The 22,658-nt window shown below is 39.4% G+C and overlaps 1 long non-coding RNA gene across 1 annotated transcript; it reads right to left on the bottom strand.

Moving 5' to 3' along the window:
- Nucleotides 1–512: 512 nt before the first annotated feature.
- Nucleotides 513–985, bottom strand: LOC143132782 (uncharacterized). The gene is made up of 3 exons (XR_012988364.1): nucleotides 894–985; nucleotides 754–806; nucleotides 513–641 (listed from the first exon to the last, which is right to left on the bottom strand). It is a non-coding gene; the product is annotated as an uncharacterized LOC143132782 (long non-coding RNA).
- Nucleotides 986–22,658: the final 21,673 nt, after the last annotated feature.

The raw sequence follows: 22,658 nt of genomic DNA, 5'->3' as shown, positions 1-22,658 counted from the left end.
TTTTACAGTTACAATTAAAAATATCATGCTACATGTAACTATTTGGAAAGTATACAATATAGGATAAAATGACGGAGGACTACATTTAAGTTAGACTTATCGCCTGTGTCAAAGAAGAGGGGAGTTTGAAGCAGGTTAACTTCCTCATATGCTGGCAGAGATATGTATGTATGTAACTGGTGAATTCAGGGAAAGTGAATATTATCGGTGCTGGCCTTGTAGGAATGATGCACTGAATCACTGAACCGGTAATGGGGTTCACGGTCTGATAGAAGAAAGTCTATCTGCAAGATGATGTGTTCAGGTGTTGATAGACTGGAACTTGTATCATGATGTTGGGTTTCATGTGCTTAGACTGGATCCTGTACCATTGTGTCGGGGTTCAGGGTCTGGTAGACTGGATCCTGTACCATGGTGTTGGGGTTCAGGTGCTGGTAGACTGGATCTTGTACCATGGTGTTGGGGTTCAGGTGCTGGTAGACTGAATCCAGTACGATGGTGTTGGGGTTCAGGCTCTGATAAACTGGAACCTGTACCATGGTGTTGGGGTTCAGGCCCTGGTAGACTGATTCAGATGCTGTGGTGTTAGACGGAACTTCGTCATGTGATGTTGCAGTCGCATCATTTTCATAATTAGCCGGCTGAAAAAGATTTCCATAGACAGATCAACACTGAGTAAAGAGTTCAATGTTTCAGATTGATGTGTGTTGAGTGGTATTGAGGAGCAGGAAAGAAGTCGATATCACATCTCACCTCTTGTGTGGCAGAAGGAGCTGCAGTTGTCTGGCTGTGATAGGCAGCAGAAACTGAAACACATAGGACTATTATTCTATCTGTGTGTGTATGTATGTGTGAGTGTGTGTGTGTGTACAAGTGTATGTGTGCATGTGTACCTGTTGTCTTCTTCAGTTTGCATTTAACGTATACAAAAAGCACTATTCCAAACACGGTTATCCCAGCTAGTGAGAGAAATGCAGCGGTAGCTAGAAAAGACATACACAGACACTTAGAAATGATCATAAGCCATGATTTGATGTTGTCAGTCTATAACAGTGATAAATACACATTATTTAGACATTCTTGGCATACTTCTAGTATCTTGTGGATCACACTTCAACAGTGCAAATTTGCTAATAACTCATGCTTCCAGTTTGTCCTTTGAGTTGCTTTGGAATTGTGTTAACCAAATTATTGTCAATTTAAAGTTGTTTAATTATGACCGCCGCGCAGCGAAGCGGCGGTCATATAGGTTTAGTCAGAATTTTTTCTTTTTTCTTTTTCGCATGTCCAAATTTCCGTCAATGATTCCCGGGACACTGAAAGACCGGGGTAGACGAAACTTGATGGGCATGTAACCCCATATTGATAGCATGGAACCATCGTTTTTCGTTTTGATCTGTAGCCCCCCCGCTGGACTGGACCCCCCGAAATGAGGGTAGGGCAGACACAGTTTTCTGTGAATATCTCGAGAACCGTAGGGTTTAGGAGGACCATTTTTTTGTGGGTAAGACTGTTTTTAGTGGCAGGCTAACACATACCGTTGACTTGCGCTAGCCTAGCACCTGCAAACTCTGCAATTAGAAGGACTGGATGAAACGTGTTGAAAACGGTCTCCATTGATACATATCACACTTGCTTACTTGGAAATGAGGTCCTATGTCCAAAATCCTGAACCACCCCTTTAACACCTCCATCTGCAACTGGATTCTGGACGTCCTGATGGAGAGGCCCCAGACAGTTCAGTTGAGATTGGCAGCACCAATTCCAGAACCATCATACTAAACACTGGTGCCCCTCTGGGGTGCGTGCTCAGTCCTCTACTGGTTACTCAGCCGACACACGACTGGACCTCCCTCTCAAACCACATGATCAAGTTTGCAGATGATATCACCGTGCAATATCACAGTGCGAACCTTGGAGTAACAGGTGAAGATCCCAAAGTTCCTTGGTGTTCACATTACAGACAATCTATCCTTGTCCACCAACATCAATTATTTGGCCAAAAAAGCCTAGCAGCATAGAGGATACTGTATTTGGCACCTCTCTCCCCTGCTTGTAATTTGTTTTTATGTGAAAAGAGGAGTTCCAGTTCTGTCTCTCCTTAGCCCAGGTAAGACACTCTAACCTTGTCTCTCCCCTGTTTGCAAGTCCTCTACACTGTGCAGCAGTGACGTGTGGTGAGGTCAAAGGCAGGTGAGCCACAGGCCAATGGCTTGGGCCAGACATGTGGACTCGAGTCACATGACTTGGACTCGAGTCAGACTCGAGTCATGATTTTAATGACTTCAGACTTGACTTGATAAAATTCTGCATGACTTGCGACTCGACTTGGACTTGAATACTATTCACTCGAGACTTGACTCGGACTTTGCCTCTTTGACTTGTGATGACTTGACATGTCTCGAATCAAAAACTAAATTTCCTGATCGTGGATCAGTCACCCCAGAGACGCTTTCCCTCCGCGACTAAAATTTTTTTTAAAAATAAAAATAGCGGAGACAAGTGGCCAGAGCACAGTTCAGTGCTGCCGCTACCCCCACACGTGTTACGCACTGTGTGTAGGGCACCAAGAGACCGAGGAAGGACCAACATTTAGCCAATAACTAGTAGCTTTACTGCAAACTGATTTGCACTCTTGTTAGAGAACGTTTAATGTCAAAAGGCACCAACAGCATGTTACATAAAGTTGATACTTTTCGAGTCCTCTCCATTAAGATCCAACTTGAACTTATGCTACCCTACTGCATTTAATTGAGAACGCATCTAAGCACGCACGAGAGGGAGAGAAAATGAGTAGGTTCCAGCTGGCTTGTCATTGTTGATGATTGATATCTTCTTTTAAATATAAGAAACATATAAAAGGAAATCGTGAAGGCAACAAATACGAGATTAGAGGAGATTGTGAATTTATCCGGTTCTTACTACTGTACTGTTATAAACTATGAGATCCAGGTCACTATGACATAGCTGCACTCACTGTGATTTGGAAAGTGGACAAGAATATTATGAAGAGTTGTCTTTGCCTTGTGTAATGGAACTGGTGAGTCTTGAAGTATTCAATAATGTATTTACATGAAGCACATGATATGCCGATTGAAACGCATTTCACTCAGCTACTGTAGCTAGGTGGCTACTGGCTACCAGGCTCATAATTCACTTTTAATTGCAAACAGAAAATGTCAAGCAAGCATCATGTCATACATGCTTCTCTTTCCAAGGGAATGATGTTTGAGTTTGTGGACTAGCCATAGGCTATATTTGAATGGAGCTGGTAAAAAAAGATCATTATGAGAATGTGTGGACTGTGGCACACAATGACACAATGGGCTTAAAGTGACAGTGCACCATTTACAAATGAGATAAACAGCATCAAATGTGTAGTATTTCTAAAGAAATGAATACTTTAAAACAAAATTACTGTCATTATTATCTTTTAAATAATATAAAAGTGTTGACCTTGGCTTCCCTTATGAGTCGCCACTGGCAGACAGCCTAATAAATAGTTTGCAGGCAAATCTGTGGCCTAGAGCAGTGAAATTATTACTATCAGTCAAATTATTACTCATCCTTACAGTGGGCTCTGCAATTTGGAAAAACATTATATATATTTGCAGCTGTGCTGAGTGTCATGTAGCTATCCGTTTACAGATTACTCAGGTATGCACATGTCTATACACAGGTATGTGCATGCATATGTCGTAAAAGATTACAAGACAGAAACATTGAACATATTTTAATCTGTATTTCTAAAAAAAATACTGTGGATTAGATGTAAGTGCTAAAATGATCGATAGTCTAATAATGGCATTATTAAGTGAAGAGTACCTGATGACTTGTTCAGGACTTGAAAAAGATTGGGACTTGGACTTGGACTCGACTTGGCTTTGATGTGACTTGGACTTGGACTCGACTTGCCCTTCTCTGTATTTACTTGGGACTTGACTTGGACTTGACTGCTGTGACTTGGTCCCACCTCTGGCTTGGGCAAGGAGGCCTGAACATTATGTTAACAGCATTTTTATGCGCACAAACTCATTTGATTCACATCTTATTCTGGGTTTTTGTACCATTAGGATTAGGTCTACCTATACAAAATCTAATTTTCATAACACTGATGGAAACATATTTTGAATGGCGCCTACTCGCATCTGTAGACTACCCGCGACAGCTCTTTCTGCCAGTTGAATTAAATTATGCACTCATTCAACACATGAAAAAACTGATGTTCTTATCAGTAGTTATACATGAAATTCATATGCCTATCCTTTTGGACAAAGATGTCTGTTGGTTTGAAGTAATCCATTTTTTTAACTTAACCCGTTTACCTTGAAAGTCCAATTTCAAGAAATGTTGTAGATCAGCTAAAGCAGCGTTTTTCAACCACTGTGCCGGGGCACGCTAGTGTGCTGTGAGAGATCATCAGGTGTTCCGCAGAAAATTTGTGGTATGCAGGCATTGTACAACGGGGGGCCCATATCCAGTATTCACAGAAACATCACATATCCAGTTCATAACAACAATTAAATTATATATAGTCACCTATAAATAAAACGAGGGCACTTGTTTTATTTAGCAGGTCTTGCGTAGAAGCCATAATAAGGCCATATCTGTGTATTATTTGAAATTTTAGGCTGTGGTATGTTTATTTTTTCTTCACACAGAATGTTAGTGTGCTGTGGCACAAAAAAGGTTGAAAAACACTGAGCTAAAGCATTTTTCTTACTTATATTGAGCAACAAACGTTCCAATTATATGAAAAATGCAAAAAATGTAAGCCTTGTGAAATTGAGATTTTGCCATCAGCTAAACAGTAGCAAGTGTGATTGCCTCCATAGGTACTTTTTCATTAGAGTTTTATGTCGACTGCCATGATCCAATGAGCATAAAATAGCTTAAGCATACATGGAATGAGTTACATATACTATGATAGGAATGGCTATGCAATGAATAGATGTGATAACATTGTATTGTCGATATTCTCCTAAACAGTTATAGGCACATACTTAATACCTACGCACAGCTCAGTATCACTAACTTTACATTTCATCTGGCATTTATTATGAAATTTAATTAGGAAATTAAAAAAATTCAGATAAAATAAAATATATTCCAGACTTTTCAAGGGCCCTCCCTCCCCTTGGGGCCCTAGTAATCAGTACTGGTTTTACCCCAAGTGCGACGCCCAAGATTTTCACATAGAAACTTTTACTAATGTCAGAAAGTTTGTGAGGTTCATATAGAACACACACAATCTTTCTGTTAGGTGTTGGAAATACATGTACCTATTCTTTGTTAATGCACTGAGGGGAAGTATTTGTATTTGCAAGATAAGACACATTCACAACCGTCAAATTATCATGACTGTAAGTGAACTGGACTACCTTTTTGAATCTCAGTAAGACTCTCAATAGGAATCTCGGTGCATAGGTTCTGGACGATCTTCAGAGAGATGCCCTGAAGAGCGGTGACGTCAGAGACACTGTAGACATGTTGCTCATGGGGCTCACTGGCAATCTCCTTCAGCTGCTTCTCATCTGCATTTTTGATGCCGATGGCGTAAAGGGTGACCCCCTGTTTCCTCAGATTCTTTGCATATGGCTCAACTTTGTCGTCTGACCGGTCATCCGTGATGACAACTGCAATCTGGGGCACTTTCGCTTTGGCACGGCTTCCTGCGCTCTCCACAAAGTGCTTCTTCAGGATGAAATCCAGCCCCAAGCCAGTCATCGTTCCCCCACCCACGGATGACAGCTTATCAATGTAGTCGAGAATCTGTGTTTTATTCTGATAGGTGTTGAGACTGAACTCTGTGTGTTGAGTGCCGCTGTACTGCACCATGCCAATTCGAACATGATGAGGAGCAACATCAAAGCTGTCAACCAGGCCGTGGAGGAATTCCCGGATATGCTGAAAGTTCTCAGATCCAATTCTCGAAGAGCCATCAACCAGGAAGACAATATCAGCCACAGTCATCTCTGTGCAAGCTGGAAGAAAAATAAATATTCATCAAAGTCAGAAAAAAGCAATCAGATGAACAATTCTCACCAGGGGCGTAGCACAAGATCCTGGGCCTGATGCATAGTCAGTCCTGATAGGCCCCCATGCCCCGCAGCCGGAAAAAAAGAAGAAGAATCACACCAATGGTACACATGAATCTGTAGGCCTAGGTGATAGGGTTATAACTATTACTGTAATGCTTAAAGTAGGAATCTGTGATGTGTGCTTATAACTACACACATTTCAAACCTCCTTTCCCAACATTCTTTAACCTACTTTACTGTGGTTTCTAAGGTTAAGTTTTTAGATTTTCGCCATAGGTAGCAAAAGACTCCACCAACTTGGTGAACAATTTTCACTGAGAAAGTTTCAAACTTTACCATAGCGGCCACTGTGGGATTGTTCAGGATTATGGATAATGAAGTACTTATCCAAGACATCACGAATAAAATACATTTATCTCAAAACAAGGTTAGTGCCCCCTGAACGTTTGACGTCTATATGAGCATATACATACAGTATACTATCACTTAGTCCACCTGTAGCTGGTTTTAAGTCTATGTACAGTTAGGTTTTTATGGCTTATACCCCAATTGTCAATGGAGAAATTGCATTGCATTCTTACTTCCGGACTGTAATGCTCTATATCGGCCAATAGTCATTTTTAATAAAAAATATGAACATGTAAAAATGTTCTCCCATAACAAGGTTCTAATCAAGGTGCGGCGTTATGTATTTGAATAGGCCTAACTATTCTAGATTCCTAATGATAGATCTTTGTTCTGTAATAACCACATTGTCATAAACTACATTGTGAGCAGTTTATACTTGCAGTGCCCGTTCATACATGCTATTCCTGTAGAAAACACATAGCCCATTTGCATGCCTGCTGGTAGAGGCATGCCTGCATGCCTCACATTTTGAGTTAAGGCTATATGTTCATTGTTAAGTCTATTGAATAAATTTATGGTAGAGAAGACAAACCATTTTGTAGAATGATGCGTTTTAATTTGGGAACTTGCAGTCGGAATTGTCGTTTGTTTATTCAAAGTCTCAAGTCCAAAATAGCCTTGGCTATTCCAATTTTCTGTTTATTGCACATAATTTTTTCGTCGTTTTGAATAGACACTGCATACCCTTTTACTGAAATATGTAACGATACATGCATTAGGCCTACTAATCCAAACATCGTCAAACTTGGCACTGCATGTAATCTAGTGAGTGTTTGGGAATGAAAGCTCAATTGATCACATTTATTTTGTGTAGACTTTTTGTGGTCTTAATGCAACATTTTACAAAGCAGCTGACAGGGCCACCAAGGACTGTGAGCGACTCAACAGCAGAAAATCCTAATTAGCAAGCAGAAATGTCCTAGCTTGGTGTTTAGGGTGCATCTAGACAGCTGTCCTATATCTTCCATCAGCAAACCATTGCATTAGCGCACATTAGTGTTGTGGCTGACTAACTTAGCTCCTGTCAGTATGGTCTGAACACAATGGGATGACATTTGAAAAAAACAATTACAGTGCTGTTATCAATTTGCTCGTTATAACGGCACCAACATATCAATAACAATCAAACTACTTGTGTACATGTATGTGTGTATGCGTGCATGTGTGTGTGTTTATGTGTGTGTGTGTGTTTGTGTGTTTGTGAGAGAGTGTGTTTAAGACAGTCCTGCATTGTAGATCCTCTCATCATCCTCCAACGACAACCCTTACCTCAACACTACCATCTACAGGCCGATGAGTGTACAATCACTAAATGTACACATAAATTCATTCATTTTATACCCCCCCCCCCCCCCATAGATGAAATTCTACGAAACGTGGCATACTCCGAGAGGATGTCAGCTTAACCATACATATACATACATATGAAATTTGGTGCAGTTCAGAACATCTCAACTGAAGATAGGGGCGATTTTCATTTCATGCATTTTCATTTTTACCGGGGGGATGCAAATCACAAATGAGTGATTATGGGCTAGGTTGATGTGGGCCCTTGAGAGCAATATACCATAAAAATGTCTTCATCCTCGGTGCTACAGTTCAGGTATTTATTTAAGAAAAACGGTATTGTTTGGCTTTCGGGGGGGCCATCCAATCCTCACATTTGGGAATTACTACAAAGCACACAACAAGTAAAACATACAAACACATGAATAACATGGGACAATGAAGATAGATAGATGGATGGATGGATAGATAGATAAATGGACAGATTGATACTGACCAACACATAGTAATATGTTACTGACCAATAATGAGTTGGGTCCTGCTGATCATAGTGATGGATTCACCTACAGCTGCCTGTACTCCACACCAGTACTCTCCAGCATCTTCTGCCGTAAGCTGGTCCAGGGTCACAGAAAAAGAGGTGAGTTTGGAGCAAGTTAACATTCTCTGACTCCGACAGAAGTATTTCTGTCTGTATTTGTATCTTTCGGGAAAAGTGCAGGTGAACTCCACACTCGCCCCAGGAAGACATGATGTTGTAACTGATTGCCATCCACCTGTCAGTGAAAAAATTAGTTATTACCACGCTACTCTAACAGTCCCCATCGGCGCCCTTTAGGTCTTACACTGGTGCTCTGAACCCTTGATATCCAAGGTGAGCATCTTTCTGAGCAATGTATCTCTGCAATATTAGTATTAGAGTATTGTAGTTCTTGTGCATGTCTATTGATAGTGGCCATTTTTTTGTTCTCTGGAAAGCTTTAAACATCAGTAGGGATGTTATCATGATCGTCCAATCAGAATACATGGGACTGGTTATGCGATTGCCCAGCAACGTTGCTCAAACATGAATGATTGCCCCAGGTATCACCACTACTTGGCGGTCATATAACACATGGCGGGTCAAAACCACTCACCTGTGTTAATCTTCAGCTGTACATCTGTGGAGACCAAACGAGAGGCGTTGTCCACCACACACCTGTATATTCCTCCGTCCTCAGCAGTCAGCTGAGTCATCAACACCATGAAGTTCCCCTCCGATGGGTTGTCACGGAGGACAAACCTTTTGTCTTTCACACACTCATGCATACTCTCCACCCCTGTACTGTTATTATTAGAACATAGTCTGCTTGAATTCCTATCAAGATACTTTCTGTTGCTTCCATACTGTGCGGGGTACCCACACCTCAGAATGACAGCACCTTCTTCATATCCCATCACAGTCAAGGCCTGGAGTCCGTCTGTAAATAAAATGGCAACGTACAATCAGCATATTTAGGGCGCACTCACACTCACACTGGGCACTGGGTTCACTTGTACCATGGCGGAGTACGGTTCTCTCCCATTCCTGGTCCGCACTCACACTGCATGTGTGTGACAGAGCAGAGGTGGGGCTTTCCAACGAGACCACGCACTTGTCTGTACGTTAAAGTATGAAGATTAATAAAAATCATGAAATTAAATCAAATTGCATCATATTTACAGTCTCTGCTTTCACCTGCGCACCCATTACTCTCGTTTGAATTACTTGCGAACCCGTGAACGCATAGATAGGCTATGGCAAGCATATTAGATGAAAAAGGAGACACAGGGCCATCCATTGGTGCCAAGTATGTTGATCCTTCTGCCTTATGAAAACAGACGAAATGACTGCAAAATAATAACGTCATGTACAAAAACCAACTGCACACCCATTACTCTCTAGAGGTGGGTCGTTCGCGAACGAACTAGTTCCTTCGAACGGGTCTTTAAAATGAACGACCTGAACTGGTTCGCCTTTCCAGTTCTTGTTCATTCTTTCGTTCGTCGCAGAATCACACTGACCTAGTGCTGCTGTGAATGCCTATGGCCCAGCTTCCTAAGGCGAGAGCCAAACCAATCGTATGCTGTTGTCTGTATTGTTTCTAAAACGTTCTCATCGAATTAGCCAATGAGGGGCATGAAAGCATAGCAACCGTTTCCATGAAAAAAAACAAATGGGCTAGTGAGACTAGTGGGAGAGCATAAGATAAAAAAAATAACGATAATGGTTTACATTAACAATTCCATTTTGCATTTCAATATTGGCATTTACATTTAAATATCTGTCTAATGGTAAATGCATGCTGTCTTTGTATTTTCTGTGTCATGCCAGGTTAATAAATGTCTCTTCAATCTGTCTCGTTCGTTCGTTCGTTCGTTCTCACGCCAAGACCTGTTTCACTTCGGGCTGTCGTTCTCGTTAAGTCAGTCACTCGTTCTTGGCTAGAAGCAGAGTGATTATGGCTCTGTAGCCTAGGCAAAATGGGGACTTGAAACCTTTCCATAAGTATAATCTTTCTGCCAAGTCTTGTTTGTCGGCATAGCCTACTGGGTCTTTGTTCCTTTATGAATGACCACATTTTTAAAAAAAGAAATTAGCTGATCTAGCCGTAGTCTACTCTATTTACCTTCAATATGTCAATTTAATGTCAAGGTGAATGAACACATTAGCTACTGCTGATCTGTCTAAAAGTAGGCTACACATAATCATGAAGTTGCAGCTATATATTTGCCGCTACAATTACAGTGTTGTGTTGATCGTTTGCACAAAAGAGGAGCTGAGAACCTGCCTTCCATGATTCACCGCTGAACTACGTTGTAGGCTACCGGAAATGCGACTGAACGAACGAACGAACGATTCAGAACGAATCATCTTGGCGAACTGAACGACGCGAACTGTGTCATGAGAACGAACGACAGAATCCACCTCTATAGACTTCTCCAGAATATATCCCGCCTCCTAACTTCCGTATCCATCCAACTTCCGGGCGTGGATTGTCTATGGGAAATAACATGGCGTTTTGAAAGATCGTACCTGTCAAACTCTGTAGGTGACAAATTAAAAAAAGCTGCTGGGCAGATTGACCTACACACTTCTGCCATCTAGTTTCCACTGGATTTTTTGATTTTCGGTGCCGTTTAAGTAGTATAGTCTATAGTATACTACTTAAACGGCACCGACAATCAAAAAATCCAGTGGAAACTATATGGCAGAAGTGTGTAGGCCAATCTGCCCACCAGCTTTTTCAACTTCGCTACCTACAGATGTTTTACCGGTATGATATTTCGAAACGCCATGTTATTTCTCATAGACAATCCACGCCCGGAAGTTGGATGGATACGGAAGTTACGGAGGCGGGACTTATTCTGGAGAGGTCAATTACTCTCGTTAGAATTACTCGCGGACCTGTGATTGGATAGATATGCCACGCATGTCAGATGAAAGAGGAGACACAGAGCTATCATTGATACCAAGTATATCCTTCTGGGTTATAAAACAGACGAAGTGACAGCAAAATAATAACTTCATATATCTCGACTTACCTCATGTTTTTGTCTGTTTTTGTGGCAAAGCATGTTTATAATCCAACGCTATTGTGTGTGTTTCTCTATGGCAAAGAATGTTCATAATCCGGTTTTGAGATCCTTGTAAATTCCTGCATGGCATTCAATTCAAGGCTCACATTGCTTCCCAATTTGTTCGACAAAGAAACACCTTTTTTGGGAGTGAGGCAGCAAGTGCAGTTCGAAACCGAAAAAAACTATTTCTAAGTAGGGATGTAAACGGTTAATTGACAATCGGAATTTACAATTTATTTTTAATTTAAATTAATTGTCGGCTAATTGAACATTGCAATCTAAGACCATTTTCCACAGGACGTACTTGAACGTGACACAAGATTCTTGTGGGCGGTGAGAGACCCAACACAAACTTGAGGCGGCAAAAAAGAAACCAAACATGAAGCGTCAAAACGGTTCATTCCTCAGTTTTGATGACAATAAATAGAAGGCTAACGTTAATGATTTCCTACTTGCATCTCTCAATCTAGTGTTGCTGACCTACCTAGTAGAGGGTGACACGGGAATCAATTTTCGCTCCCATCCCATCCCGAGCCCACACAAATACTCCCGTCATATCCCGATCACGTGACTGACCCCCCCCAAAAAATAGTGACAATTTATGTTGTGTAATAGGCCTAGCTTATACCTTATAAAGCTTAGAAACTCCATCTGTGCATTTTTGCATTTAGAATCTTTGAAACGGGGGCGAACACCGCTAGAGCGTGGATATCACTAGCAAAATGAAACAATATTTCACGAACAATAACGGACATCAGCTCTTCAACATGGCCCATTACAATCTAGAAAGTATCATTTTAAATCGTAAAAAAACCCTGCTGTCAACAATAGGCTAAAGCAGACATCCATACGGACATAAGGCTTATTTGCGTCATAGGCTGCAGAATGCAGATAGTTTCAATTGTAGATAGGCCTCTTTAAAGTTAATAGAACTCTCCTCACATTCCATCTTATTTCGGATTTAAAACGCACAGAAGTACATTAGATTAGGCTATAATTTAAATGGACATGTTATTTCCTCTTTCCAATCTCGCAAACTTCACTACAGTAAAGCTGCATTTTCCCATAACAACCACCACATAGTCGAGGTGAAGAGGGTTATTAAGATCGACTTTGAACACAGTGAGCCATACAACTTGACAATTACACTGTATCATAGTGTTCAGTAAAGCTACACATGTTTCGATTGATTTTGTTACCATGTGTGTTTATTCCTGCCGTTACAAAAACTAGCATCTCAGATAACGTTAGTCTAATAGTTTATATGAAATAACTAGATACTTAGTAGGCTAGTAATGCAGGTCACAGAATATGAATTATTAAAAAGATATGAACTTAATATGAATTGCAAAATATATGAATGTATTGAAACATATGACCTGATGCCATCTCTTTAGGGGGTAGCTGTCTTTTTTGGACAGTTCTACAAAATGGTTATCGGCTACTGCATTGTGAATTAAAGCATTTACACAAATAAAGTAGGCCTACTTTGATTTTCTGTTATCCTTACTATTTACCTTTACTTATCCTTTTTAATAAGCATCAAGATGATCAGTGTGATTTTCATCTTACAAACGTTAATTGCCCTCAATTAAAAAACAAATCGCAACTATTTTTGCAATTTTCACTTCCTCCCACAATTTATTTGCAACAAACAGCTAAAAACACCGCAACTTCCATCACAATTTTTTAGAAAAAGTAGTCATGAAATCAGGCATTTTTGGTCGCAGCAATCTCAAAAAATCCTTGCGAAATCCTGGAGGGACTGATAACTACTCACTTGGAAGCACTCTACAATAAACAAGAAGGCTGAGCTGAAAACACAGATAGCCGCGGCTAATGTGGCTCTGACAAAGGATTGTTGGACAGCACTGACTACAGAGATCTACATTCCAATCACTTGCCACTACACTGAAAACGACTGGCATGTAAAGTCAGCAGTTCCACCGAGAGCCTCTCAGAGAGACATACAGCTGATAATTTAGCTGACAAACTCAACCAGCCTGTGGAGTCATGGGGACTCACCGGGCGTGTACAGTAATAGCCTTTGTGCACGACAACACTCTGAACATTGTCTCAGCAAACAACCCTGCACAAGTCAGTTGGAAATCAGTTTCTTGCTTTGCAAATACTTTAAAGCGATGGTTCGGAGTAATTTCATCCGAGGGTCCTTTGCACCATGACCCCGAGCCAAACACCCTCCCAGAACCTGTTTTCCCTTGGTCGAACCCTGGTCGAGTAGCACTGTCAGAAACTAATGACTTTCTGCAGGCGCTTATGGAACCTATAGAGTATCTCGTAAATTACCTAACTAATAATGCCCTGAATGGTACGAAACTTCTACAGTAGTATGTCCTGTACTCAGAAAACGAGGCATTGAAAAGTTTGAAAGTACACCAGGAGTTTATTTAAATAACACTTGCCTGATGGATTCTACTCTCTGCTGCTATCTACCGCTGCGTCGACTTTACTTCCGTGATTTGGGAAAAGCCTGTAAAAGTCTTGGCAGGAAGCATACATAAGGATGTAGATCCAGGAATGCACTAATATTTTGTTCGTAGTACCACTTTGCAACAATTATCAGTTAACACTAAGTTGTAAACACTTCGGAAAAAAATATTAAAAACTGGATATACCAAAAAAACTTTGATGTAATCGCTTCCTGCCAGGACTTTTACTGGCTTTTCCCAAATCACGGAAGTAACTTGACGAGGAAACACTGTGTAATCTTTAAATTCAGCCCTGAAAATGTCCCAGTTTGCGCTCCAGTCTCCGCTGAGCTTCATTGGACCGGGAGGGGGAATTGTGTGTTTGAATGCCATCTTGTCAACAAATCGTCGTCAGTTAGCCACGGAGCTAAAGCCAGGTAGTTAGCCGGTAGCGCTAGCTAGTAATACTGTACTAAACTAGTGAAAAAAAAACGAAATATGCATATTCACTCAATCCGTAATTGACCTGTCGCTAAGCCCCGCCCCCCATTGTTACCGTGTGAAAACTCGGACAAACAAACCAGACTTGATTAGAAATACATTGTGGACAATGGCAGCTGACAGTATATGAAAGCAGGCTTTGAGGACGTTTTGATCGATAAGAGGATTTACTTTCCTCCAGAAGCTATCAAAAGGGACTTAATTATGCTATGGAGGGGTGTATTCAAAACTTTAGAATACATACAAGGTGACAAGCAGTTGTGGCGAGTAGCCGTGCAAATCACCGTGCAAAAAACACTGACGTTAATGCTAGCTAGCTAGCTAGTGGAAGATTGATACTAAGATATGTTAGGTTACGTTAATATTTGATGTAGTAAGAATATAGTAGTTGGTTAATGAGCATTTTCATCTTGGGATTTAACAGGGAACCTGTGCCCACGTTGTTGGTTTAGTAGCCTACATTACGTCGAGCTGTTACAAACGCGAGAGACGTCCTGTAGGCTACTGCTGATGAAAATATACCCCGTTTTCTTGCCTCTCGGGGTACCAGCTATCAGAATTACACGTCCCCCAAGCAAAACGTTTGACCATGGTTATCCGTCAGGGTTTTTTGAGTTAATAAACTCCATAAATAACCATTAATTTGTCATTTTATGCCTGCTCCCTGTTGTTTCCTATGGAGTTGTCCGAGCTGATGTCCGAGTCCCATTGAGGCTGGACTGTCATTGGCTCATCAGCGTTCTAAGGGTGGCGCTTAGCGACAGGTCAATTGTGCTGATACACTGTCCATTAGTTGTCATTTTGTCGCTTTCATTAACAGCTGAGCCACTTCTGAAACCATGTTACAGAAACGAGGACACAGGAGTGCTGGTGCATTCATGTTATAACAAGTGTGCGGTACAGTGGGCAAATATTAACTTGTAGTACTGACAATTAACAAACACTAGATGGAGTACATCCTGTAACAGTCACATTTTACAAAAATGCTATTGATTGAGTGCTGCTAGAGAATTTGTGCCCAACGACATCAAATACTTTTGGGTCTCCAAAAGGCTAGGGGGGTTTGGGGGCATGCTCCCCTGTAAGGATTTTTGGAAAAATAACCCCTTAAAGTATGACTTAGTGAATTTTGTGGAAACTAATTGATAAATTGACTTGAAATATATTACATGCATTGATAGCATATTACAATACAGCCTACAAAAACATACACAGGTTGTTTAACTAATTTTAAGCAAGTCTATTGGGAGTTTAAAGTGGTATGGGTAAAGGGTAGTTTTATTTCTAACATTATTCTATCAACACAGACATTTACATCGATAGTCTAACGTTATAATTTATTTGCTTCGGGTGTAGGGTTGCCAACTTTCTGATATGAAAACAAGGAACGGGTTCAGTTCTGGGGGAGGGGTGTATTGATATAATATAAGCTATGTGGTGTGCAGGGTTGCCAACTTTTCAAAAAACCTTGGAGTGAGATTTGGTGAGGGGCCAACCAAAATTTTGCTGCGTAGGCTACATCTGATCATGATCATGCGTAGGCTTCATCTGATGCTGTGTCGTCCCAAGGGTGTTTTGTAAGAATTAAGAAGTTTGTATATTTTAACTTTTAAATGCATCAATCGGGTGCACTTTGCTTGCTTGCTTATTTTTATGGAAATATTTGTGCTGTAGCCTAAACTATTTTGCACAGAATTATAACCATGCACACACAGGTAGAATAGTTATGGTGATATTGCAATTGCAATTGCAAGTTCACAACCACAAAACATATATGCTACATTTCACAGTTCCGAAATGGTCAAAAATGTGTGTACATTTCAGCACTCCATGAAATTATGCAGAAGTGGTCACCTGTGTTATTCAGCTAGTTCATTTAAGATAAGATTTTGGTCATTGTAATGGCCATCTAGCCTATAGCCTACATGCTCTTCCTTTTTCAGGATGTATCCATATCTGGAAACTTATGATGTGAATGTTTGCATTTGGCTTATATCAGGCTTTATATCAAGAAAAAAAAATGTGTGTCTCATTATTTTATTTTCGTCATATTTTTACATTAATGTTAATAGGAAGCATGCCAATAGAAATATATTAATTTATCTGTGTAAGTAGGATTGGCTGGAACCTGGCAATATAAGAACCATGATAGTTGGATAATCTATGGCTGAGCAATTTGCAAAAAATGTATGTACTGACAAATAGTTTACATTAGAATACATTTTAATTTCGCCCCAATGAGACTAGCCTGTAGAAATGTGTTGCAATTTCAAAACCGGATTACTTACTGTAGGAACCACTTATTGCACAGAGCCATGCTTTATATCTTCGTCTTCGGTAGCTACGGTTTGCTGTTTATTGTGATATTGGGTTTGCCATCTGTTGTGTGAAGGGTTAGTGAGATATTTAACCGAGAGTAATGGGTGTGCACTGTGTGCAAAATACAAATATGATTAAATTGCATGTAATTTCAATGTTAATTTTCTCGCAAATGATTTATCACAGCAACTTGGCGGTATAATATCATTGGAAAGCTTAGATTCCGCTCATTCACATGATGTATGATATCTGTATAGTTTAGTTTAGTTAAACCTCATCTGCCAGGTATTTGACCTACACACTTCAGTGTGAAAAATACTCAATAAATACTCAAATATACTTGAAGCCGGGAAAATGCAGGGGGAAATGCGCCTGGGATGGCTTGTGAAGTAGACCTAGCATCGCAAACGAGATAAATTCTAGAAAATTCCACAGACAGAGGGGTGCTCTTGAACCCCCTCACTGTCTCTGAAAGCATAACTAGTCGATCACGAGTGGCTCAACGAGTGGCTCAACAGCGATCGGGGGTGTGGTGTGTGAGCGTGTGAAACTAATCAAATGTGTGTCTCACGGCCAATGCGTAAAGAGTTGGCAGCCCTAGGTGTGTGTGTGTGTGTGTGTGTGTTGCAAGATGTATATCAAAAAATGATGATATATTGTTTTACTAAATCGTGCAACATTTTACAAAATTATTTGGGTAATCCATCTGATAAATTGTGTTTTTCTTTTTATACTTCGTACCTATATAAATTGAAGTGTATCATTAAGGTGCTTTTTTCAATGTCATTACTCTGACATTCGACATTAGTCGATCATAAATTTGGGCAATGGGCACATTGTTAGGGGTTGACACTTTGCATAAGATTTCTCCACATTACTTGATCCAAATTCTGTGATTTTTGTTGTATAAATGTTGTACAATTATGTAGTTTCGTATCAAAGTGGAATGGTTGTTTTCATAAGTCAGCGGCGTTAGTTTGAGCACATAATTGACGTTTTGTTTACATGTGTTCAATGCAAGTCAATGGGAGCCGGAAATCCATAAATAGCGGCGTCCAAAGAATCTTTTGCCGGATAGCGAGACAGCGGTTTGAAAAGGCCGTTTGCACAATTTCACAAATAATCACAGGGACCGAAAAATACCTAACATGCCAACTTTTTCCGGGTTTATCATTTTAACGTTTCCCCGCTGTCTTGCCGTTTTAATATTTTCCCGTAGAATATTCCATATTACTGTAATACTCTCATAACATTAGTCCTGCATTCTGGCCTGTCTCTGTGTTGTCCTGTTGTTACCCCTTGCCCTTCCAGTGAAACAGATCAAATCATCGTTTTGCTTGCTTGAATGCGAACTCAGAGTGATGTTAACCTAGGCCTATTTAAGTTAACGACGTGGTTGTCGTGAGAGCACGATTCATTAGCGCTTGCAGTGTTCGGTCGTAGGCCGTAGGTTGGCCTACCATAACTTACCAACTACACTGTAGACCATAAACTGGCTATTTATATGACCAAATGTATTTGTTCAACTTTATGAAGCAGAATTACACACTGCTACTTGGAACGTAACACATTTTTGTTGGCAGGAGAGAGAATGACAGCGATTAACAAATTGCATTTGTTGCTGGTTACCAATAAATACTATATATTTTTTTGCAAACAACAAAAACAGAAAGGATAGAGACAGCAAAGCTAGAGATGGGCAGGAACAAGGTCAATTGGTAGAAATGCTTGTCAAAACGTTAGGAGCTGGATGTGTGGATGAATGAAGCACAAGTATGCCTTATGTTAAGCATGCACACTGTTTAAAGTTAGGCTACACGGTAAACTACAAGTAAACCAAAGTTAAATTTAGCTTTTTTAGGGCTGGATAAAGTTGACCAAATGGATATAGGCTGTTAGGCGTGAATAAAGTAGGCTACTTTGTTGCTCCAACCCTTCCAACGTTAATGGGGACGAATGTTGACATTTTCCGTATTTTGCGTGAGAAACCCGGGAAATCTCCCTTATTTTCATTGACAGAAATCAACAATCAAACAAGCCGTTTTTCAAAAATGCTGTTTTCATTAATACAAAGCTGAAGTTGGCTGCACATTCAGAATGCGGTGTAGTCAAGTTTCCATTCCACCTTAAATATTACAATATTCTACCGACAGGGGGCAGTGCTGACTGCAAATACGCGATGACACTGGCATTTGCCTAGTAGCAGACGCACATGTAGGTTACTCCTCACAGACGAATAAAAGCCTTTTTTTCTGGTAACTCCATTGTCGACCAATCTTTAAGTAAATGATACAACATGCTTTCTGTCAAATAAATCGGTTCATATTGCACTTGTTTGGGGGGGGGCAGATTTTGAAGCTTTTCTGTTTCTTCTTTACATGAGCTATATTTCATATTTTACAATGTATGCACTAGATTTGATACCCATTGCTCACACATGATTTGCCGTGAGATATTACACCACATCCCAATACTACAGTCTCTGAGCTTTAATTTGACACCATGTATGGCCAATTTCGTCGTGAAAATTCACCCTTTTATTACAATTGAAATTCCATGAGCTGTTTTTCATATTCCACAATGTATGCACTAGACTTGATACCTATTGCCCACACAACATTTGCCGTGAAATATTACACCACATCCCGATACTACCGTCTCAAAGCGTTTATATGACACCCAGCATGGCAAATTTCGTCATGGAAAATGGCCATTTTTCTTACATTTAAATTACATGAACTATATTTCATATTCCACAGTATATGCACTAGATTTGATACCTATGGCCCATACATCATTTGCCGTGAAATATTACACGACATCCCGAAACTACAGTCTCTGTGCTTTCATATGACACCTTGCATGCCAAATTCCATCGTGGAAAATGGCCCTTTTTCATAGATTTAATTTACATGAGCTATATTTCATATTCCACAATTTATGCACTAGATTTGATACCTATGGCCCATACATTATTTGCCGTGAAATATTACACCACATCCTGAAACTACAGTCTCTGAGCTTTCATATGACACCTTGCATGCCAATTTCCATCGTGGAAAATGGCAATTTTTCTTACATTTAAATTACATGAGCTATATTTCATATTCCACAATTTATGCACTAGATTTGATACCTATGGCCCATACATCATTTGCCGTGAAATATTACACCACATCCCAAAACTACAGTCTCTGAGCTTTCATTTGACACCCTGCATGCCAAATTTCATCGTGGAAAATGGCCCTTTTTCATAGATTTAATTTACATGAGCTATATTTCATATTCCACAATTTATGCACTAGATTTGATACCTATGGCCCATACATTATTTGCCGTGAAATATTACACCACATCCCGAAACAGTCTCTGAGCTTTCATATGACACCTTCATTGCCAAATTCCATCGTGGTGGAAAATGGCCATTTTTCTTACATTTAAATTACATGAGCTATATTTCATATTTTACAATTTATGAACTAGATTTGATACCTATTGCCCACACATCATTTGCCGTGCATAGCCTACATTTAATGGTCATAATAATGTGACAAAAATGCAATCAAGTTATGAAACGAGACGTTGCCAGAATAGTTTGCCATTATCTTTGCTAAGTGAAGGCTATATTTTATTAGGCCTATGAGGTAAAAGCAGAGAAAGGAACATGTGTAATTAATCTTAAATAATTACAATAATTTATGTTTGTGTGTGGTATATAACCTAGCGGTAACACTCCATAATAAGGTGCCATAATAAATAGCAAACTAGTAATTACCTAAACCTTTGTTAATATTTGTTAATTGTTACTAACATATCTATTTGGCACAAGTTAATCATTTTTTAATCATTAATTAAATATTAGTTGTTTGCATAAAATCTTTATGTTAATGTTTTAGCAAATCGATTAACTAATATTGTATTAATATTAGGGCTGTCAAAATAACTGATTAATTTCGATTAATTAATTTGAGAAAAAATAACTGATTAAAAAAATTAGTGCAGATTAATTGATTCCGTATGACCTTTGACCCCGAGCCATTCTAGTCAGTAAAAATTAGACTGTAAAATGAAGGAGAGAGAAGAAAATGTGCTGCCTGGATCATTGATTGGAACATTTACTTTTAAAAAAATGGCCTGATGATGTTGATAAAAAATATCACATCAATGCAAAGAAATAAGTGTTGACATTGAGGGGAGTGTTAATTAATTTTCATTGTGTCCCCTAGGTTATATCTGTGACCTGAAATGCCTTGTATGTGAAAAAAAAACTTCATCCCGAAGCACATTTGAATTTATTTCCTCAGCATATTAGGTCATATCATAGATTATTATGGCAATTATTTGAACAGTGAAAATAATAATAAAAGAGTTTTTGAACTTTAATGTCACTAATGCTGATTATTCAATGATTCATTTGAATTTAAAGGAACCGTATGTAAGAAATGTATTTCAATTAATCATAAAATGGCCCTAATATGTCACTAGACATTAAGAAATCATGTTCATTTCAAATACTTATATCACTGACAACAGTAGTCCGGCCAGGATATTGTCATTTAAAAAGTGAAGTTGCAGCACTCAACTGATGTTGATGTTGTGTTTTGTCATGTCATTCTGTGTTTTGGCCTGATGCGCCACCCTCCACCTATCTACTAATCACAAAGTCAGTAGTGTTTCGGCATCCGGGTTGGCAACCTCGAGTCAGGGGGGAGGGGGAGGGGGAGGGGATACACCTCTCTACAGTAATTTGAAAGTGATTGCAGTACCAGTTTTGGCCACAATCTTACATATGGTTCCTTTAAATATTTAAAATACTTTCACAGCAAAAATTATATATGCGATTCATTTAGATTAATTAATCACAGTGTATGTAATTAATTAGATTAATTTTTTTAATCGATTGAAAGCCCTAATTAATATGTGTTAATAGTTAACTAAATGTCTTTTTGGCACTAATTAACAGTTATTTCTTGCATCATTTAAATGTTAAATATTTATTTGCAAACTATATGTTAAAGTTAATGACTTATTATTATTTAACTAATTGTTATTAAACGGTGCTTCTGCCTATCCCAATATGAACCGCTCTCCATAGGACCCTTACAATAGATAGATAGATAGATAGATAGATAGATACCTTGACATGCTGCCACTGTTGTCGGCGCCGGAACCGCTTGCAATAAAGTTGGTTAAGCTTAATTAATGTATTAGTAGTATATAGCTATCAGTGTGGAGCCCCTTATAATAAAGTTGGTTAAGCTTAATAGTAATACTGTATATAACTATCAGTATGGGGGACCCTTATAATAAAGTTGGTTAAGCTTTATTAATATATTAGTAATATATAACTAGTCAGACGGTGAAGGGACTGAGACCAAAACTGGCTTATCACATTTATTCCTTTAGGAAAAGTTAAAACAAAACAAGTAGTTGAATGGGCTATATTACATGCATCATTCCTATACCATCACTGTCAGCCCTACTAGCAAGGGAGACATGCGACATGGAATGTTCAGGTGCACAGAACGACAGTTTATTAATATTCTGAGACTCACTAAACACTCACAGACGTAGACCATACGGAGGTAATGCATAAACATAATGTACATTCATTTCCTGCTAGACTGAATTGCACTTTCCATGCACACTAAGCTAAACTACACTGAATGCATGGAAAGTTGCTAGCGGAGTTTACAGCTAGTCACGTTAGACTCCGTGTGTATGAACTCGTGGTCATAATGAAAACATGAATAAACGTTCTCTAAGCTGCTAGAATTGCACCCAAATCTTAACAATACATGTAAAGTAACATAATACAGGTGGTATATCAAAGTTTTCAACTTAAACAACATTTTACAGTTACAAAAATAAAACAAAGTGGGGAGAGCTTTATACAGTCAACCTACACAATGCAAAGCATACCGCTTCTGATCGGCTATGGCAACAATACAAGGACAAAACGCAGCAGAGCTGCAGTATAGCGTTTCTCCAAAGGGGGCTCCAAAACAGCAATCTCAATAAAGCTGCTTAATTACGGCGAAAATCACTACAAACACTAAACTACATTTCTAAC

The sequence above is a fragment of the Alosa pseudoharengus genome, unplaced genomic scaffold, assembly GCF_046254945.1.
Source record: "Alosa pseudoharengus isolate Yale_2024_CS ecotype anadromous, Long Island Sound unplaced genomic scaffold, YU_APseudo_1.1 YU_APseudo_1.1_scf_1, whole genome shotgun sequence".
Lineage (NCBI taxonomy): Eukaryota > Metazoa > Chordata > Actinopteri > Clupeiformes > Clupeidae > Alosa > Alosa pseudoharengus.
Note: the sequence above shows the minus strand (reverse complement) of the source record. Positions and strands in the feature narration are given on the sequence as shown.